Source organism: Dendropsophus ebraccatus, chromosome 12 (assembly GCF_027789765.1).
Source record: "Dendropsophus ebraccatus isolate aDenEbr1 chromosome 12, aDenEbr1.pat, whole genome shotgun sequence".
Taxonomy (NCBI): domain Eukaryota; kingdom Metazoa; phylum Chordata; class Amphibia; order Anura; family Hylidae; genus Dendropsophus; species Dendropsophus ebraccatus.
In genome coordinates this window covers 21,484,157-21,490,595 of record NC_091465.1, presented here as the reverse complement: position 1 = coordinate 21,490,595, position 6,439 = coordinate 21,484,157, and positions in this window count along the sequence as shown.

Here is a 6,439-nt window from a genome sequence, read left to right as displayed (position 1 = left end):
AAGTGGAGAGAAAAGTGGAGAGAAAAGTGGAGAGAAAAGTGGAGAGAAAAGTGGAGAGAAAAGTGGAGAGAAAAGTGGAGAGAAAAGTGGAGAGAAAAGTGGAGAGAAAAGTGGAGAGAAAAGTGGAGAGAAAAGTGGAGAGAAAAGTGGAGAGAAAAGTGGAGATAAAAGTGGAGATAAAAGTGGAGATAAAAGTGGAGATAAAAGTGGAGATAAAAGTGGAGATAAAAGTGGAGATAAAAGTGGAGATAAAAGTGGAGATAAAAGTGGAGATAAAAGTGGAGATAAAAGTGGAGATAAAAGTGGAGATAAAAGTGGAGATAAAAGTGGAGATAAAAGTGGAGATAAAAGTGGAGATAAAAGTGGAGATAAAAGTGGAGAGAAAAGTGGAGATAAAAGTGGAGATAAAAGTGGAGATAAAAGTGGAGATAAAAGTGGAGATAAAAGTGGAGATAAAAGTGGAGATAAAAGTGGAGATAAAAGTGGAGATAAAAGTGGAGATAAAAGTGGAGATAAAAGTGGAGAGAAAAGTGGAGATAAAAGTGGAGATAAAAGTGGAGATAAAAGTGGAGATAAAAGTGGAGAGAAAAGTGGAGATAAAAGTGGAGATAAAAGTGGAGATAAAAGTGGAGATAAAAGTGGAGAGAAAAGTGGAGAGAAAAGTGGAGAGAAAAGTGGAGAGAAAAGTGGAGAGAAAAGTGGAGAGAAAAGTGGAGAGAAAAGTGGAGAGAAAAGTGGAGAGAAAAGTGGAGATAAAAGTGGAGATAAAAGTGGAGAGAAAAGTGGAGAGAAAAGTGGAGAGAAAAGTGGAGAGAAAAGTGGAGAGAAAAGTGGAGAGAAAAGTGGAGATAAAAGTGGAGATAAAAGTGGAGAGAAAAGTGGAGCGAAAAGTGGAGCGAAAAGTGGAGCTAATAAAAGTGGAGCTAATAAAAGTGGAGAGAAAAGTGGAGAGAAAAGTGGAGAGAAAAGTGGAGAGAAAAGTGGAGAGAAAAGTGGAGAGAAAAGTGGAGAGAAAAGTGGAGAGAAAAGTGGAGAGAAAAGTGGAGAGAAAAGTGGAGAGAAAAGTGGAGAGAAAAGTGGAGAGAAAGTGGAGAGAAAAGTGGAGAGAAAAGTGGAGAGAAAAGTGGAGAGAAAAGTGGAGAGAAAAGTGGAGAGAAAAGTGGAGAGAAAAGTGGAGAGAAAAGTGGAGAGAAAAGTGGAGAGAAAAGTGGAGAGAAAAGTGGAGAGAAAAGTGAGAGAAAAGTGGAGAGAAAAGGGGAGAGAAAAGTGGAGAGAAAAGTGGAGAGAAAAGTGGAGAGAAAAGTGGAGAGAAAAGTGGAGAGAAAAGTGTGAGGAGAAAAGTGGAGAGAAAAGTGGAGAGAAAAGTGGAGAGAAAAAGTGGAGAGAAAAGTGGAGAGAAAAGTGGAGAGAAAAGTGGAGAGAAAAGTGGAGAGAAAAGTGGAGAGAAAAGTGGAGAGAAAAGTGGCAGAGAAAAGTGGAGAGAAAAGTGGAGAGAAACGTGGAGGAAAGGAGAGAAAGTGGAGAGAAAAGTGGAGAGAAAAGTGGAGAGAAAAGTGGAGAGAAAGTGGAGAGAAAAGTGGAGAGAAAAGTGGAGAGAAAAGTGGAGAGAAAAGTGGAGAGAAAAGTGGAGAGAAAGTGGAGAGAAAAGTGGAGAGAAAAGTGGAGAGAAAAGTGAGAGAAAAGTTGGAGAGAAAGTGGAGAGAAAAGTGGAGAGAAAAGTGGAGAGAAAAGTGGAGAGAAAAGTGGAGAGAAAAGTGGGAGAGAAAAGTGGAGAGAAAGTGGAGAGAAAAGTTGGAGAGAAAAGTGGAGAGAAAAGTGGAGAGAAAAGGGAGAGAAAAGTGGAGAGAAAAGTGGAGAGAAAGTGGAGAGAAAAGTGGAGAGAAAGTGGAGAGAAAAGTGGAGAGAAAAGTGGAGAGAAAAGTGGAGAGAAAAGTGGAGAGAAAAGTGGAGAGAAAAGTGGAGAGAAAGTGGAGAGAAAAGTGGGAGAAAAGTGGAGAGAAAGTGGAGAGAAAAGTGGAGAGAAAAGTGGAGAGAAAAGTGGAGAGAAAAGTGGAGAGAAAAGTGGAGAGAAAAGTGGAGAGAAAAGTGGAGAGAAAAGGGAGAGAAAAGTGGAGAGAAAAGTGGAGAGAAAAGTGGAGAGAAAAGTGGAGAGAAAAGTGGAGAGAAAAGTGGAGAGAAAAGTGGAGAGAAAAGTGGAGAGAAAAGTGGAGAGAAAAGTGGAGAGAAAAGTGGAGAGAAAAGTGGAGAGAAAAGTGGAGAGAAAAGTGGAGAGAAAAGTGGAGAGAAAAGTGGAGAGAAAAGTGGAGAGAAAAGTGGAGAGAAAAGTGGAGAGAAAAGTGGAGAGAAAAGTGGAGAGAAAAGTGGAGAGAAAAGTGGAGAGAAAAGTGGAGAGAAAAGTGGAGAGAAAAGTGGAGAGAAAAGTGGAGAGAAAAGTGGAGAGAAAAGTGGAGAGAAAAGTGGAGAGAAAAGTGGAGAGAACGGTGGAGAGAAAAGTGGAGAGAAAAGTGGAGAGAAAAGTGGAGAGAAAAGTGGAGAGAAAAGTGGAGAGAAAAGTGGAGAGAAAAGTGGAGAGAAAAGTGGAGAGAAAAGTGGAGAGAAAAGTGGAGAGAAAAGTGGAGAGAAAGTGGAGAGAAAAGTGGAGAGAAAAGTGGAGAGAAAGTGGAGAGAAAAGTGGAGAGAAAAGTGGAGAGAAAAGTGGAGAGAAAAGTGGAGAGAAAAGTGGAGAGAAAAGTGGAGAGAAAAGTGGAGAGAAAAGTGGAGAGAAAAGTGGAGAGAAAAGTGGAGAGAAAAGTGGAGAGAAAAGTGGAGAGAAAAGTGGAGAGAAAAGTGGAGAGAAAAGTGGAGAGAAAAGTGGAGAGAAAAGTGGAGAGAAAAGTGGAGAGAAAAGTGGAGAGAAAAGTGGAGAGAAAAGTGGAGAGAAAAGTGGAGAGAAAAGTGGAGAGAAAAGTGGAGAGAAAAGTGGAGAGAAAAGTGGAGAGAAAAGTGGAGAGAAAAGTGGAGAGAAAAGTGGAGAGAAAAGTGGAGAGAAAAGTGGAGAGAAAAGTGGAGAGAAAAGTGGAGAGAAAAGTGGAGAGAAAAGTGGAGAGAAAAGTGGAGAGAAAGTGGAGAGAAAAGTGGAGAGAAAAGTGGAGAGAAAAGTGGAGAGAAAATAGTGGAGAGAAAAGTGGTGAGAAAAGTGGAGAGAAAAGTGGAGAGAAAAGTGGAGAGAAAAGTGGAGAGAAAAGTGAGAGGAGAAAAGTGGAGAGAAAAGTGGAGAGAAAAGTGGAGAGAAAAGTGGAGAGAAAAGTGGAGAGAAAATTGGCAGAGAAAGTGGAGAGAAAAGTGGAGAGAAAAGTGGAGAGAAAAGTGGAGAGAAAAGTGGAGAGAAAAGTGGAGAGAAAAGTGGAGCGAAAAGTGGAGCGAAAAGTGGAGCGAAAAGTGGAGCGAAAAGTGGAGCGAAAAGTGGAGCTAATAATAGTGGAGCTAATAATAGTGGAGCTAATAATAGTGGAGCTAATAATAGTGGAGCTAATAATAGTGGAGCTAATAATAGTGGAGCTAATAATAGTGGAGCTAATAATAGTGGAGCTAATAATAGTGGAAGCTAATAAGTGGAGCTAATAATAGTGGAGCTAATAATAGTGGAGCTAATAATAGTGGAGCTAATAATAGTGGAGCTAATAATAGTGGAGCTAATAATAGTGGAGCTAATAATAGTGGAGCTAATAATAGTGGAGCTAATAATAGTGGAGCTAATAATAGTGGAGCTAATAATAGTGGAGCTAATAATAGTGGAGCTAATAATAGTGGAGCTAATAATAGTGGAGCTAATAATAGTGGAGCTAATAATAGTGGAGCTAATAATAGTGGAGCTAATAATAGTGGAGCTAATAATAGTGGAGCTAATAATAGTGGAAGCTAATAATAGTGGAGCTAATAATAGTGGAGCTAATAATAGTGGAGCTAATAATAGTGGAGCTAATAATAGTGGAGCTAATAATAGTGGAGCTAATAATAGTGGAGCTAATAATAGTGGAGCTAATAATAGTGGAGCTAATAATAGTGGAGCTAATAATAGTGGAGCTAATAATAGTGGAGCTAATAATAGTGGAGCTAATAATAGTGGAGCTAATAATAGTGGAGCTAATAATAGTGGAGCTAATAATAGTGGAGCTAATAATAGTGGAGCTAATAATAGTGGAGCTAATAATAGTGGAGCTAATAATAGTGGAGCTAATAATAGTGGAGCTAATAATAGTGGAGCTAATAATAGTGGAGCTAATAATAGTGGAGCTAATAATAGTGGAGCTAATAAAAGTGGAGCTAATAATAGTGGAGCTAATAATAGTGGAGCTAATAATAGTGGAGCTAATAAAAGTGGAGCTAATAATAGTGGAGCTAATAATAGTGGAGCTAATAAAAGTGGAGCTAATAAAAGTGGAGCTAATAAAAGTGGAGCTAATAAAAGTGGAGCTAATAAAAGTGGAGCTAATAAAAGTGGAGCTAATAAAAGTGGAGCTAATAAAAGTGGAGCTAATAAAAGTGGAGCTAATAAAAGTGGAGCTAATAAAAGTGGAGCTAATAAAAGTGGAGCTAATAAAAGTGGAGCTAATAAAAGTGGAGCTAATAAAAGTGGAGCTAATAAAAGTGGAGCTAATAAAAGTGGAGCTAATAAAAGTGGAGCTAATAAAAGTGGAGCTAATAAAAGTGGAGCTAATAAAAGTGGAGCTAATAAAAGTGGAGCTAATAAAAGTGGAGCTAATAAAAGTGGAGCTAATAAAAGTGGAGCTAATAAAAGTGGAGCTAATAAAAGTGGAGCTAATAAAAGTGGAGCTAATAAAAGTGGAGCTAATAAAAGTGGAGCTAATAAAAGTGGAGCTAATAAAAGTGGAGCTAATAAAAGTGGAGCTAATAAAAGTGGAGCTAATAAAAGTGGAGCTAATAAAAGTGGAGCTAATAAAAGTGGAGCTAATAAAAGTGGAGCTAATAAAAGTGGAGCTAATAAAAGTGAGCTAATAAAGTGAGCTAATAAAAGTGGAGCTAATAAAAGTGGAGCTAATAAAAGTGGAGCTAATAAAAGTGGAGCTAATAAAAGTGGAGCTAATAAAAGTGGAGCTAATAAAAGTGGAGCTAATAAAAGTGGAGCTAATAAAGTGGAGCTAATAAAAGTGGAGCTAATAAAGTGGAGCTATATAAAAGTGGAGCTAATAAAAGTGGAGCTAATAAAAGTGGAGCTAATAAAAGTGGAGCTAATAAAAGTGGAGCTAATAAAAGTGGAGCTAATAAAAGTGGAGCTAATAAAAGTGGAGCTAATAAAAGTGGAGCTAATAAAAGTGGAGCTAATAAAAGTGGAGCTAATAAAAGTGGAGCTAATAAAAGTGGAGCTAATAAAAGTGGAGCTAATAAAAGTGGAGCTAATAAAAGTGGAGCTAATAAAAGTGGAGCTAATAAAAGTGGAGCTAATAAAAGTGGAGCTAATAAAAGTGGAGCTAATAAAAGTGGAGCTAATAAAAGTGGAGCTAATAAAAGTGGAGCTAATAAAAGTGGAGCTAATAAAAGTGGAGCTAATAAAAGTGGAGCTAATAAAAGTGGAGCTAATAAAAGTGGAGCTAATAAAAGTGGAGCTAATAAAAGTGGAGCTAATAAAAGTGGAGCTAATAAAAGTGGAGCTAATAAAAGTGGAGCTAATAAAAGTGGAGCTAATAAAAGTGGAGCTAATAAAAGTGGAGCTAATAAAAGTGGAGCTAATAAAAGTGGAGCTAATAAAGTGGAGCTAATAAAGTGGAGCTAATAAAAGTGGAGCTAATAAAAGTGGAGCTAATAAAAGTGGAGCTAATAAAAGTGGAGCTAATAAAAGTGGAGCTAATAAAAGTGGAGCTAATAAAAGTGGAGCTAATAAAAGTGGAGCTAATAAAAGTGGAGCTAATAAAAGTGGAGCTAATAAAAGTGGAGCTAATAAAAGTGGAGATAAAAGTGGAGCTAATAAAAGTGGAGCTAATAAAAGTGGAGCTAATAAAAGTGGAGCTAATAAAAGTGGAGCTAATAAAAGTGGAGCTAATAAAGTGGAGCTAATAAAAGTGGAGCTAATAAAAGTGGAGCTAATAAAAGTGGAGCTAATAAAAGTGGAGCTAATAAAAGTGGAGCTAATAAAAGTGGAGCTAATAAAAGTGGAGCTAATAAAAGTGGAGCTAATAAAAGTGGAGCTAATAAAAGTGGAGCTAATAAAAGTGGAGCTAATAAAAGTGGAGCTAATAAAAGTGGAGCTAATAAAAGTGGAGCTAATAAAAGTGGAGCTAATAAAAGTGGAGCTAATAAAAGTGGAGCTAATAAAAGTGGAGCTAATAAAAGTGGAGCTAATAAAAGTGGAGCTAATAAAAGTGGAGCTAATAAAAGTGGAGCTAATAAAAGTGGAGCTAATAAAAGTGGAGCTAATAAAGTGGAGCTAATAAAAGTGGAGATA